Genomic DNA, 14,902 nt, shown 5'->3' on the forward strand with positions numbered 1-14,902 from the left:
TCCATACTGAAGGCTGCAGTCCTTGACCCTCCGCAGCAAGTGCATAAGGTCCTCCTCAGTTTCAGCAAGCGACCAGATGGAGTGAGAATAGCACAGCTCCTCACTGCCCCAGAACTGAAAGCATATACACAACTGGTAGCCCAGCCACCATGATGCCTTTGGCGTCACAGCAGCAGCAAGAGGTTTGTTTATTCATTGCTGACTCACAGACTCACAGTTGTGCTACTAAGAATGGGGTTAGGTAGTTGGAGAGTGGGGGAGGCAAAGACTATCACCCATGCAAATCCAAGTTTTAGCCCAGCAGTCCCACGGCTCAATTCCTCAGTTAGTCCATACTCCTGTTTCAGTTCAGCAAGCCCCTTTTCCTTCCGTCATCAAAGGCAAGGACAGCAAAACATTTAACTATGGCCAGCACAGATAGAAGAAGCCTTAGGTCACACCTTGCCACAGTCTCTCCACCACCATCACCGGGATCTTGCCACCAGGGTCACCCTCAGGGTCTCCCTCATGTCTTTCTGCCACAAGTCTTATTACTCAGTGTGGGAAGCTTCTCTCTCTGTCTGTCTCTTTCTCATAGTGTGTGAAGCTTTCTCACGCTCACTCGCTTTCATTCTGGTACCACAGTTGTTGGTAATTTGCAAGACCATGTGTCTGCAGATAAGGTAGTTGGAGACCAGAGAGGGCTTAGCGTAATGGCAAAAACCAACTTTTAGGCTAATGCTGCAGTTGTTTGCTGTTGTTAGGTGCTGTTGAGTCAAGTATGACTTGTAGTGACTCTGAAGAGCACATCTGAACCCTGTCCTCTCCTGTGCCACACTTACAGTCTCTGACACACTTGAATGCATTGCTGCAGTAACATGTCAACCCATGTAGTTGAGGGACTTCTGTGCTTTCTCTCCTTCCATCTTTCTGAGCGTGATGACCCTTTCTAAGGAATAGCCTTTCCTAGAAATATGCCTGAAGTGTGTGAGATGAAGCTTTATCAACTTTGCCTTCGAGGCTGCACCTTCACCAAGATGTATCTGTTCCTTCTTTTAAGCCGTCCTTGGGATGTTCAGTGCTCTTCTCCAACACCACAGCTCAAAGGCATCAATTCTTCTGTCATCCTCATTCATTGTCCAGCTCTCAGCAGCACAACAGGTGATTGAAAGACTGTGGCCCAAATCAGGTTCACTGCATCTTAGTCCTCAAACTAATATCATTACTCCTCATTAATTTGGGGTGGTCTCTGACTACAGACTTTCCCAGTGCAATACATATTCTGATCTCCTGTCTGCTGGCACCAACACTGTACAATGCGGCTTAAAAGAATTGTGATTTTCCTCTCAGTGGAGGATCAGCCTAAGAGAGGAATACCCTCAACAAGATAGTCACATGACTAAAACAATGGGCTCTAGTATGTCAGAGATGGTGAGGACGGCCCAGGATAGGGCAGGAGTCAGAGCCATCTTTCATAGCATTGCTCTGAGTTGTATTCGATTTGACATCACCTAAAAACAACAGTAACAACTCTTAGTTTATCAAAGTAGAGCAAACAGGAATTAATAACAGACTTTATGAGTTTATGAATATCTGTGGTGGTGTTGCTAGGTGCTGTTGAGTATGACTCACAGCGACCTTGTGAACCAAAGATCTGAACCTTGTTCTATCCTACGCCATCCTCACACTTCCTTACACACAAGAACCCGTTGTGGCAGTTACTCTGTCAGTCCTCCTGGCTGAGGGTCTTCCTCTCATTTGCTGACCCTCCAACCTTCCCAGCAACATGTCCCTCTCCAAGGAATAGCCCCTCCTAGCAACACGCCCAAAGTATGTGAGGTCAAGTCTCGTCATTCTAGCCTCTAAAGAGCACTCCAGCTGCACCCTAAGACATATCTATTTCTGTTGGCCATCTATGTTCAGTGCTCCTCTCCAACACCACAGTTCAAAGGTGTCAGTTATTCTGTCATCTTTTTTCATTGTCCAGCTCTCAGATGCATAGCAAGTGATCAAAAAGATTGTGGCCTAAATCAGACACTCCTTAGTCCTCAAACTGACATCGTTCCTCCTCAATAATTTGGAGAGGTCCCTAACTGCAGACTTTCCCAGTGCAGTGTGTTTCCTTATTTCCTGATGGCTGGTACCAAGGGTGTTAATTGTGTTTCCAAGCAAGATAAAGCTGTTGACAGTTTCAATATCCTTTCCATCCATCATATTGTCTTTCAGTCCAGTGATTAAAAAAAAAAATCTTTGTTTTCTTGACATTGAGATGCAATCCATACTGAAGCCTGCATTCCTTGATCTTCTGCTACAAGTGCTTCAAGTCCTTCTCACTTTCAGTAAGCAAGGCTGTGTCCTCTGCATAGTGCAAGTTACTGATAAGTCTCTCTGATCCAATCCTGATGCCATACTTCTCTTCATAGAGTCCATTTCTTGGATAATTTGCTCAGTATACAGATTATCTATAGCTTAATATTTTCATTTTCTGAGAGAAATAATCTATGGTTGATTTAAAAATGTTCCATAAATATTTCTGGTAGAATTTAGCATTTGTTTTTTTTTTCTGCATTTGAGACATGAACTGACCCTTATAGGTTGAATTCTTTGTTTGCTGTTTATGTCTTTTCCCAATCCTTTTTGAAATAAATGGGAATTTAACATAACAAATTGTGGTTGAGATTAAGTTGCCCATGGTTTCAGAGAAGCTCCTTGTTAAGTGTTACCAAGTCCACTACCACTCCTAGTGACATTAAGAACACCAGATCTGAGCTCCTCCTTGTCCTGCACCATCCTCATCATCTCCAACTGGTGGACACCCTGAAGTCCATTACTGCAGTCACTATGTCAGTCTACCTTGTTGGAAGTCTGTCTGTCTTTCTCTGACCCTCCACTCTTCCCAGCATGATGTGTTTTCCCCAAGGCCTGCTCCCTCCTGACAACGTGCCCAAAGCTGCTTAGTGGCAGAAAGTGAAACTCAAGGCTAGATCTTCCTTTTCTCAGTTGCTGCTGATTAGAAGAAGGCACTGTTTCCTTTGATGACAACGATACAAACAATGCTAACAGCCTCTGTTTACTGAAACATTCCATGCCAGGTACATATTAGTCATAGAGGTTATCATTTCTTCCTGTAGAGCAGTTTATAGGGGGGTCATTTCATCCCCTCTCTTGAGAGAAGGAAACTATTTTAGTCCTGTGTTGGCTTTGTGCCCTTGAGTCAGAACCAACCATAGCTCCAGTGAGCTTTCTTTTAGAGGTAGGAAGTCACCCAGGGGGAAATTACCCATTCTTCTCCCTTGGAGCAGCTGGTAGATTTTAACAGCGTGCCTTTGGGATTGCAGCACCGTTTCTTACTGGTAGATCACCAGAACTCCAAGACTTTAACTTGTTTTGTTCCATACAGTTGGAACTAATTCATAGTTGATCCTCTGCTGCATTTTCAGAGGCAGTTAATCGTGCAGGAGGAGAGTGCCCGTCCTCCCATGGAGCATCTGGTGGCCTCAAACCATGTGCCTTTGGAATTGCAGCACACCTTCTTGCCACTAGGCCACCAGTGCTCCCTAAGACTTTCACTTAGTCCATGTTTGTTTGTTGTTTTTTTTTAACGATGCACCTGTAGCCATATCTTCACTTCCAGAAATTCAGTCTGGATTCAGAAGAGACTGTGGAATGAGGGATACTGTTGCTGATGTCAGATTAATCTTGACTGAAAACAGCATCAGAAAGATGCTTACCTATGTTTTAGTGATTATGCAAAGGCATTTGACTTTGTTCATAATGCGTTACGGCTAACATGGAATAGAGTGGGAATCCCAGAATACTAAGTTGTGCTCATGTGAAAAGTATACACGGATCAAGATGCAATTATCTGGACAGAACAAAAGAATGTGGCATGGTTTAAAAGAGGGAAGGTGTGCGTCAGGTTCGTATCCTGTACCTTGTATCTCCATATCTGTTCAATCTATATGCGGAACAAACCATTCAAGGAGCTGGACTTTATGAAGAATGTCGTATCAAGTTTAGGGGGAAGACTCATCAACTCACATTGTGTGGATAACAGTCTTGTTTGCAGAATGCAAAGAAGTCTAAAAGCACTCACTGAGGAATATCAAAGATCATTTCCTTCAGTATGGATTCCACTTCAACATAAAGATAGCTGAAATGTTCATGGTTAGGCCAGTGAACATCATGATAGTGGGAGCAAAGACTGAAGTTGTTACTGATACCGTTTTTCTTGGGCCCACAGTTAACACCCATGGTCACAGCATTCAAGAAATCAAAAGACATATTGGGAAAATTTGCTGGCATGGACCTCACCAAAGTCCCAAAGGGCAAGGATATCAGTTTAAAGACCAAAATTTAATTCAAGCCGTGCCATTTTCCCAGTTACTTCTTACGCATCTGGAAGTTGGACAGTGAATAAAGAAGACCATCTGAGTGGATACCTTCAGTTGTGGTACTGCTGGCAGAGTAGTGAATATGCATGGGCTGCCTATAGAGTGAGCACATTTGTCTTGGAGGAAGTGGGACCCATGTGCTCTTTAGAGGCAAAGATGATGAAACTTTAATCTTGCATACTTTTTGAGCTTGTTGTCAGAAGGGGCCAGTCCTTGGTAAAAGACCATTCTAGGAAAAAATGGAGGGCCCCAGAAAGAGAGAAAGACCCTCAACAAGATGGATTGACAGACTAATTGTAAGAGTGGGCTTGAGCATGGCAGAGGTAGTAAGGATGGAGCAAGATAGGGTTAGACTCTGATATGTTTTCCGTATGTAGGACAGCAAGAGTCATAGACTCAGTGACCCTCACATACAACCAAAAGCGCATTTCAAAATGCTATCTCAATTTCAGCTATGACTGGACCTATTAGATTAAATTTCTTCAAGCTGCAGTCTGTAGTTTTATTCAAATAAAGCAACAACTGCAATTGTGTCCTGGGTGAAGACGTGACTTGGAAGTTTGATACTTCACAGACTACCAGCCAGTGCTGTGTTCAGCTCCATACTTGACCCTTCCTTTCCAGGGTTACTGGTTGTTGCAGTTTCCAGGCCAGCAGTATAAATGACTCCACTTCTTTTAAACATAACCCTTTGCAGTCACTATTAATTTCTCTGTCTTCTTACCAAAAATATGTTAGTCAGTCTGGCCGGCTTTAGTCTATTTGCTTTCTGTTTGTAGTTTTACATCTTGCACCTTTACTTTCATTTTAGTGAGATTGCAGGGGAACAGAGATAGAATGCTTATATTCAACCTGGGACATTTAACTGGAATGTCCTATTTTAATTTTTGAAAAGGGTAAATGTTACCTTCATAGAAAACATCTGATGCAGACTAGTTCTAAGTAGAAGGAATACTACAATTTTTTTGTTTGAGCTATCTACACTATAACCTGGCTGCACCTAGAGAACTTACAAGTGAGACGGCTGTTTAGGAAGATGGTGAGATGCGATTAAACAAAGTAAAACACCCACTGGCTCTGAGGAGTTAACTCCCTATTTATAGAGGAGGTGCTCATCCTTTCTCCTTGGAGGTGGCTGCTGGATTCTGCCATCCACACTAACCACCTTGTCTTTTTGTTTCTAACTGGCTTTGTGTGTAAGAAAGGGAGTTCTGGTGGCCTAGTGGCAAGAAGCTGTGCTGCAATCCAAAAGGCACGGCACACAGTTCTAGGCCACCAGTGACTCTGTGGGAGAAGGATAGGCAGTCTCCTCCCATGTGATTAACTGCCTCTGAATACACACCTGAGGGTCACCTGTGGGTCAGTTCCTATTCGATGGTACACAACACAACAGCATGTATAAGAAGAGACATGGTGTCATAACAGTTAAGCGTGGAGCTGCTAACTAAAGGTTGGTAGTTCAAATCCCTAACTGCTCTTTAGGAGAAACCTGGAGGTCTGTACCCATAAAAAGGACAGCTCTGTGACATGTGGTTATCGTGAGTCAGAGTTGGCAGCACCTAGCAACCTGCTGACACAGTCGTGTCTTTGCTTCTCCACCACCTCGGTATCCTTCAGTACTGCAGAGCTCCTGTGGTGTTCGTCATTTTGCAGACCACACCTTCAGAAAACTATGAGAGCAAATGGGAAAAATGGGAAGGGTTTAAAAAAGGATATGAAACATACGTTCCAGTTTATTTTTTAGACTCAGTAGACTTGTCAAATTGCTATTTTTTAAAAAAAAGTTTGCATTTCTGCAGTTGCAGATTTCTAACAGTCTGGTCTGATGCCAATCCCTGACCCTCATTCTGAGTAGCTGTGTTCTAGAGCTTTGCCACTTGTCTGTCACTCAGTCATGGCTTAAGTGTGGCTGTAATGCTTATCAAGACTGTCGCTGTCATTACATCCCAAATATTATAGGCCAAGTTTTTCACAAGTAGTCTGTTTTCCTAGTCTGTCTTAATCTGTAAGCTTCTTTGAAACCTGTCCAATATTATGACCTTACTGGTGTTTGCAATGCTGATTGCATAGCTTTCAGTGTCACAGCAGCATGACAGCAACACAGTATTATCAGTTCATAGGTTTTGCAATCCTGTTGTTCATATTCTTTTGTATTTTCTCTGTTGTCCTGTTCTCTGAAAATACCACAGATAATTTGAAGGAGGGGGGAAAATGCAGTATTCTTTTTCTTTCTTTTTTTAAATGATGAAGTATTCTACTGGAGCTACAAAATTTGAAAAATCATTTGTTAATGTTTTGGTTTAAAGTTTAAATAGCAAATGCGGTTCCTTTTTTTTTTTTGGATGGCACTAGTTATGTTTTCCACAGTGTGTTAGCATTCTTTTTAACTGCCTGTTGGTTCTGTTTCTAGTATTCTGGTTTCACTGTCTGCATTTCTTCCTTTTCTGTAGAGTAACTGTTGACTTTTCTTCTCTTATCAGTGACTTTTAAATGGCACCCTGTATGCACTGTCACTATTATTTATCTTGTTTGCTCATCTGTATTTCACTAAAGAGAGTTGTAGCTTTTTAAAAATGTTATTGTTTGCCATATTTATTTGTTTGTAAATGAGTTTTTTAAATTGTAATTTTAATGAAGCTTTTACAGAAATACAGGGTTTTTCATTCACTCATGGATGAACATTTTCCTTTCTTCTCCTGTCCTCCTCCCAACCCAGTCCACTTTGCATGTACCTCTTTCTCCAGATAGTTGTCATACATATGTCTAATCAGACATTCCTTTCCCACTGTCCTTCCCCTCAGCTGTTTCAATGTAGTGTTCATTATCTAGCCAGTCATTTTTCTGTTCTCGTCCCAACCTCCCATGCCAGCCCTATATTATAGCAGCAATGTTATGCAGAATTTGTCCTTTATGACTGGGATATTTCACTAAGCATAATTTTTCCCAGCTCACCTATGGTGTGTAGTGTTTTATGATTGAATTGTTTTTCAGTGCTGTGTAATACTCCATTCTGTGTATGTACCACACTTTTTCTATTCATTCGTTGATGAGCATTTGGATTGCATCCTTGTCTTTGCTATTGTGAATAATAGCAATAAACATGGGTTTGCATACATCAGTTTTGAGTTGCAGCTCTGGTTTCTTTAGGTATATTCCCTGTAATGGAATTGATAGGTCAAATGGCATTTTCATTTTCAACTTTTTGAGAACGCACCTTCCATAGTGGTTGTACCAATCTCTCCACAATCTTGCCAGCATTTGTTGTCCGTTGCTCTGTTGAATTTTGCTATTGTTCTGGGGTGAGACGATAGGGCAGAGTTGTTTAGATTTACATCACTCTGAGAACTAGGGATTTAAAACATTTGTTGATGTGTTTGTTTGCAAATTGAATTTCTTCTTTGATGAAGTGGCTGTTCCTATTTTGTGCCCATTTTTGTTTTGTGACTGGGTTGTTTACCTTTCTCTTGTCGAGTGTTGGCGTTATCTGTACATTTTATATATGAGTTCCTTATCAGATATGCCACTATAAAATCTTTTCCCCCAGTCTTTGGCTTTCCTTTTTACCCTGTAAGAGGAATTTTTGATGTGCATAGGGATTTGATTCTTAGAAGGTCCCGTTCATCTCTTCTGTTTTAATTGTTCGTTTTTCATTTTTCTTGGAAGTCTGTTTATGCTCTGGATTAAGGCTTCCAGAGTTGCTCCTAGCCTTTCTCTGATGAATTTTATTGTCTTTGGTTTTACTCCTATGTCCCTGATTCACCTCAAGTTGGTTTTTGTGTATAGTGTGAGGTATTGGTCTTGCAAGTTTTCTACAGATGGTTTTCCAGTGTTGCCAATACCATTTCCCCCACTTAACTAATTTTATCTCCTTGTCAAAAATTGGTTGACCATAGGTTGATGACTTCTGGGTTCTCAGTTCTATTCTGTTGAGCTGTGTGACTGTTGCTGTACTAGTACCATACTGTCTTGACCACCACGGCTGTGTAGTAGGATTTGAGATCAGGGAATGTGATGCCTCCTACCTTGTTTCTCTTTTTCAGTAGTGCTTTGCTTATTTAGAGTCTTATTTCCATTCTAGATAAAATTGGAAATTGTCTTTTCCATCTCCTTGAATGGAACTGGTATCTGTATTGGGATTGCATTGAAGTTGTGGATTCCCTTTGGCAGAACTGCCATTTACATATACCGAGTCTTCCTATCCATTGGGTACAGTAGATTCCTCCATTTCTCTAGCTCTCTTTTTGTTTCTTGTTGTTGTTGTTGTTGCTATGTGCCATTGAGTCTCCTGTGACTGTGACTAATAGCGACCCTATGTACAATATCTCTGAACCCTGCCCTATTCTGAACGAGTCTCACTGACTCCTGAGTATTCCTCTCCTGTGCTGTCCCTCCACCCTTCCAAAAGTGATGTCTTTCTCCAAGAACTGGTCCTTCCTGGCCACGTGCCCAAAGTATGTGTGACAGAGCTTCAAAATCCTTGCCTATATGCAGAAAGGTGGTTTCACCCTCTCTAAGACAGACCTGTCTGTTCGCTTGGTGGTCCATGGTATGTTCATTACTCTCTCCAGCCACCACAACTCTTTTGTGTCTCTAGTTAGATTTGGTCCCAATTATTTCATCTTGTGATTAGCTGTTGTAATTGGTACTGTTTTTCTTAAGTCTATTTCTATATTCTATTTGTCACTGTAGAGAAATCTGATTTTTGTATGTTAATCTTATATTTTACTACTTAGTGGAATTGGTCAACTATGCCCAATTGTTTTCTTGCTGAATCTTTAGAGTTTTCTAAGTATACTGTCATAGTATCTGCATATAGGGCTAGTATGACTTCCTCTTTGCCAAGTTGGATATTGCTTATTTCCTTGTCTTCTTGCTGTTGGTAAGACTTCCCCACTACAATGTTGAATTGATGTGGTGATGGTAGCCATCCTTTCCTGGTTCCTGTTTTGAAGCGAAATGAATTTGCCATATTTAGACAACAATGGATCAAGGTCTATTCACTGGGCAATAAATGCCTCGAAATGAATAATTTCATTACTAACAACTGAAGACTGTGTTTAATATGCCATGTTCATTTGGATACTGTTACCTAATAAGAATTGTTTTAAATTATGTTGTATATCCAATGTTGTTGTTATTGTTGTTATGTGCCATCGATTCGTTTGCGACTCATAGCTACCCTGTGTACAAGAACCTTAAACGCCCTTCTATCCTCCGCCAACCTCGCTGCCTCAAACACATTCATTCCCACCACTCCACTCACAGAATTGATCCATCTCATCGAAGGTCTTCCTCTCCTGTGCTGTTCCTCCACTCTCCCAAACATGATGTCCCTCTCCAAGGACCAGTCCCTCTCCAAGGACCAGTTCCTCCTTGCAACATGCCCAAAGTATGTCAGGCGAAGCTTCAGAATCCTTGACTCCAGGGAACATTCTGGTTTCACCCTTTCCAGGACAAACCTGTTTGTTCTCCTAGCAGTCCATGGCATATTCAACACTCTTCTCCAGCACCGCAACTCCAAGGGATCAATTCTTTTTCTATCACCCCAGTTCACTGTTGCATGGCATGTAATTTCAAAGACTATAGCCTGGATCAGGCGCACCTTAATCTCCAGCCTGACATCATTGTACTTCACTCTTGAGAGGTCGCTCACAGCTGACTTTCCCAATGCAATTCATCTCCTAATTTCCTGGCTGCTGTTACCAAGAGTGTTGACTGTGGAGCCAAGTAAACTAAAACTGTTAACTATCTCAATCTCTTCACCATCCATACTGATGCTGCCAATTGGCCCAGTGGTGGGAATCTTTGTTTTCTTGATGTTGAGCTTCAGTCCATATTGAAGACTGCAATCCTTGACCTTCTGCAGCAAGCGCTTCAGGTCCTCCTCAGTTTCAGCGAGCAGCGTTGTGTTATCTGCATAACGCAGGTTGTTAACGATTCTTCCACCAATCCTGATGCCACATTCCTCCTCGTACAGCCCATTGTCTCGGATGATCTGTTCTATATACAGATTGAAAAGGTCTGGAGACAAAATACATCCCTGACAGACCCCTTTCTTGATTTTGAACCATCCAGTGCCTCCCTGCTGTGTTCTGACGACTGCCTCTTGGTCCAATATAGGTTTCACATTAGCACAATCAAATGTTCTGGGATTCCCATTCTTCTCAGAGTCAGCCATAGCTTGTTGTGATCCACACAGTCAAAAGCCTTTTTGCATAGTCAATGAAGCACAGATAGACATTCTTCTGGTATTCTCTGCTTTCTGCCAAGATCCATCTTACATTAGCTATAATAATACATTTTTTAAAATAAGTAAACATGACTATTTTAATAAGTAAAAAAAATCTTAAGCTAATTTTAAATGAAGTTAAAAATCTTTTACTTTAAAAGAAAAAAGTGCAATAATGAATGAATGAAAAATCCAAAAGCTCTGTAAATGTTTATTAATAGAAAATAATTTTTTAAAAAAAAAAAGTTAGTAGGAGCTGTTGCCCTTCCTGATTCCACTGACAGCTCAGATGAGATGCTCTGAGACTAAGCTTGTCTGTGTTACATTTATAAGCTTTTGATTCAGGTGAACCAGTCTTGTGTTGGTAGAACCGAAAGACCACATTACAGTAAGCAAGTGATTTCTGTATGACTCAGCGTCTTGCCTTACATGTCTTTAAATATTCTAGATGGAAATATGTGGATCATAGTAACATTTATTTGAGATGTTGCTTTTTTTCCTGTCTCCTTTGTTATGTTCCCCAAACTTTTCTGAAAAACTCCACACTTGATCCTAACTCTGTAGGTACCTGATATCCCTTCTTCTTTCATTTTTTCATACTGAAAAGCCCCATATAATTGGCTAGTCAGGACAGCTTCAAAGGGTAGGGAGGACAGGAGAGCAGGCCCAGCTGGAATCTTCTGTAGGTAGGAGAAGGTAGGAAGAGAGACGAGGAGCCCCCAACAAGGCAGTGTTGGGCCTGCTCACCTTAAAAACGATGCAGTATTTATAGAAGAAAGCAGGTGTTCACCACTATTGCTTTGATTTCTTGGTGAATATTGAGTAGTGATTACACCCCACATTTTTCTTCATCTCAGGTAAAGCACAAGTAAAATTCAAGATGTGAATTTGGTAGATTTTTAAAAAGTTCTTTTAGTTGTTAATGCCGCCACTTGCTTGTTTCATTGTTGAAGCCATTCTCCTAGAAGAGACCACCCACTTAGACCCCCAAACTACTGCTGAATTCTAACTCATAGTGACCCTATAGGACAGAGTGTAGTAGGGTTGAAAGTCTGTGTGGAAAGAGACTGGTGGGTTCCAACCAGTGACTTGCCAGCCCCTCCTTGCCCTGTGGCCCCAGGGCTGCTTCTGGTCAAGACTCATTTATTCCCCTTGAAATGGAATTTACTGGTAGCTGCACCTCTAGATATATGTTACTGTTTTGTGCCGTAGAGTTGGAAGCAATCCACAGCTGACTCTCTAGTGGGTTTTCAGAGGTAGTAAATTACATGGGAGGAGATTGCCTATCCTTGTACCATGGAACAGCTGGTCGATTCGAACTGTGTACTTTTGGAATTGCAGCATAGCTTCTTAGGACTAGGCCACAAGGAGCTCTAGTGTTATTTTCAGTCTCTGGAAACCCCTTGGAGGATCAGCTGTGGTTTAGTTCTGACTCTGCAGTATATAACATAACAGTGGCAACATAAATTGCGCTCCTTCTTCCGAGGAGTGGATGGTAGACTCGACCAGCAGAGAGGCACACTTTTGGTGCAACTTCATTAGAGCACCCTTCTGGTGCAGAGATGGTAGAGTGCATCTGTTGAGGCCGTGTTGTGGCTGTTCACTGCCATCAAGTTGGCTCTGGTTCCTCAGCAGATCTGAACCTTGTCTTGTCCTCACGAGTCCATTGTTGCACATTTCACTGAGTATCTTCCTTTCTTTAAATGACCCTTTCCCTTTCCCATGGGATGTCTTCCAAAGGCTTTCCTCTCCTAAGACTTTGCCCACAGTATGTGAGATGAAGTTTCAGTTTCTTTGCCTCTTAAGGAGAACTCTGGTTGTACCTTCCCCCAAGACAGGTTCGTTTGGGCTTTTGGCTGTCCATTCAGATCACGGTTCAAAAGCTTCTGTTCTCCTTTAGTCTTTATCACTGTCCAGCTCTCAGATGCATTGGAAGCGACTGGAAACCCCATGGCTTTGATCAGGCACATCTTAGACTTTAAGCTGACATCTTTGTCCCTTAGTACTTTAAAGAGGCTCTTGACAGCAGATTTCCCCACTGCAATGTCTTTTGATTTCTTAACTACTACTACCATGGATATTAATTGAAGATCCATGTGAAATGAATTGTTGACAACTAAAGCTGTTTCATCTGTCACGATGCAGCCCTGGTGGCCCAGTGGGGAGGTAATTTTTCTTGATGTTAAAGTGTCATCCATATTGATGACTGCAGTCTTTGATTTTCTTCAGGGAATGTGTCAAGTCTTCTCCAGTTTCTGCAACCAGGGTTATGTCATCTGTGTAACTCAGGTTGCTAATGATTTATTTCAATCTTGATGCCACATTCTTCTTTATATAGTCCATCTTCTGGTATTACGTGTTTAACACATAGATTGAAAAGCTAGAGAGAAAGTATATAAGCCTGACACACACCTTTCCTGATTTTAAACCATGCAGTGTTCTTTTGTTCTATTCAAACAGGGCAACTGCTTCTTGGTCTCGTATAGGTTTCACATGAGCACACTTAAGTGTTTTGGATTCCCATTCTTCTCAGTGTTAGCTATACTTTGTTATGACCCACATAGCAGATGCTTTTGCATAACCAGTAAAACAGAAATTAGCCTCTTTCTGGTTTTCTCTCCTTTCAGCCGAGATTGGCTGGTGTCAGCAGTGATATCCCTCATGCCATGACTTCTTCTGAATCCAGTTTTAATTTCTGACTGTTCCCTGTTCCTAGCTGTTTTTGAATAATCTTCAGGGAGATTTTACTTTCATGTGACATTATACTATTTTTTTTTATAATTTCCACATTCTTTTGGATCAAATATTTTAGAATGAGAACAAAGATGAATCTCTTTTAGTCAGTTGCCCAAATATCTTGGCAAAGGCTAGGGGGCACATTCAGGACTGCATCTGTTTGTTGAAACATACCAATTGCTATTCCATCAATTCCATGGGCTTCCCCCCGCCCCCTCATACCTTCAGTGTAGCTAGGACTTCTTCCTTCAGTATTACTGGTTTCTGATTCTGTAACTTCCTGAAATGGTTGAGTATTAGCCAGCTATTGTTGGTCCAGTGGTTCTGCATTCCTTCCTTCCCCTTAGATGCTTCTGGAGTCCTTCAGTGCTGCAGCGAAAGTCTTGTGCTTGTTCTTTGCTTCCTTCCACTGGAGAATGCCACACGTGCTCGTCCCTTTTGGTTTCTGACTCCACGTCTTTGCACATTTTTTTACAATACTTTTTTTCTCATACTACTCTTTGAACTCTCTATTTAGATCTTTTACTTCAGCATTCTTTGGCTTCAATCTCTTAACTGTTGGCTATTCTAAATGGGGCTATAAGTATAATAATTTAACAGTCGACCATACCGAAATTGGTAAAATCATAAATAAAAGAAGTTGTTCAACCTGAACTTATGGCATTGGCAAAAATAAATCCTCAGGAATGGATGGAATACCAATTGACCTGACGTGTTTGAACTAACATGCAGCCCTGGATGTACTGACTACTCTATGCCAGGAAATTTGGGGACAGCTCCCTGACTGACTGACTGGAGGACACTGTATTTGTTCCCATACCCAAGAAGGGTGATCACAAAACAATGTGGAAATTAGAATGATTGAATTTTGCACAATCAGTGACTTATTCTTAGCAAATATGTTTTTTAAGAGACATAAACACAGGTTATATACTTGGATTTCACCTGATGGTATGCATAGGAATCAGATCGATTACATCTGTGGAAAGAACAGCTGGAGAAGCTCAATATCAGCTGTGAAAACTAGGCCAAGAGCTGATTGTGGAACATACCACCAACTACTCATATGCAAGTTCAAGCTGAAGTTGAGGAAAATTAAACCAAATCTAAGGCAACCAAAATGACTTTCAGTCTCTCCCACCCGAATTTGAGAACCATCTCAGGAACAGGTTTGAGGCCTTGAACACTAATGAGCGAAGATCAGATGAGTTGTGGGAGGATATCAAGGGTATCATCCAGGAAAAGTGCAAACGGTCATTGCAAAGACAGAAGAGGAAGAGAAGACCAAAATGTATGTCAGAACAGACTCTGAAATTTGCACTGGAGCGCAGAGAAGCCAAAGCACAAGGAAGAATTCAAGATACTAAAGAGATGAATAGAAAATTTCAAAAGGTAGCATGGGATGACAAAGCAAAATATTACAATGAAATGTGCAAGGAGTTGGAGTCAAAAGGCTGAACTCTCTCAGCATTTCTTAAGCTCAAGGAACTGAAGAACAAATTCAAACCTCGAGTTACTATAGTCAAGGATGCTTTTTGGCAGAATATTAAATGATCCAGGAAGT

General features: G+C 41.4%; 1 protein-coding gene across 1 annotated transcript in view; it reads left to right on the forward strand.

Annotated features, from left to right (window-relative positions):
• NBEA (neurobeachin) overlaps nucleotides 1-14,902 on the forward strand; it is a 924,058-nt gene that overhangs the window by 12,869 nt on the left and 896,287 nt on the right. The gene's annotated exons all lie outside the window — the stretch shown is intronic.

Source organism: Elephantulus edwardii, unplaced genomic scaffold, assembly GCF_000299155.1.
Source record: "Elephantulus edwardii isolate Elephantulus edwardi_28Jun2011 unplaced genomic scaffold, EleEdw1.0 scaffold00004, whole genome shotgun sequence".
NCBI classification, from domain to species: Eukaryota; Metazoa; Chordata; class Mammalia; order Macroscelidea; family Macroscelididae; genus Elephantulus; species Elephantulus edwardii.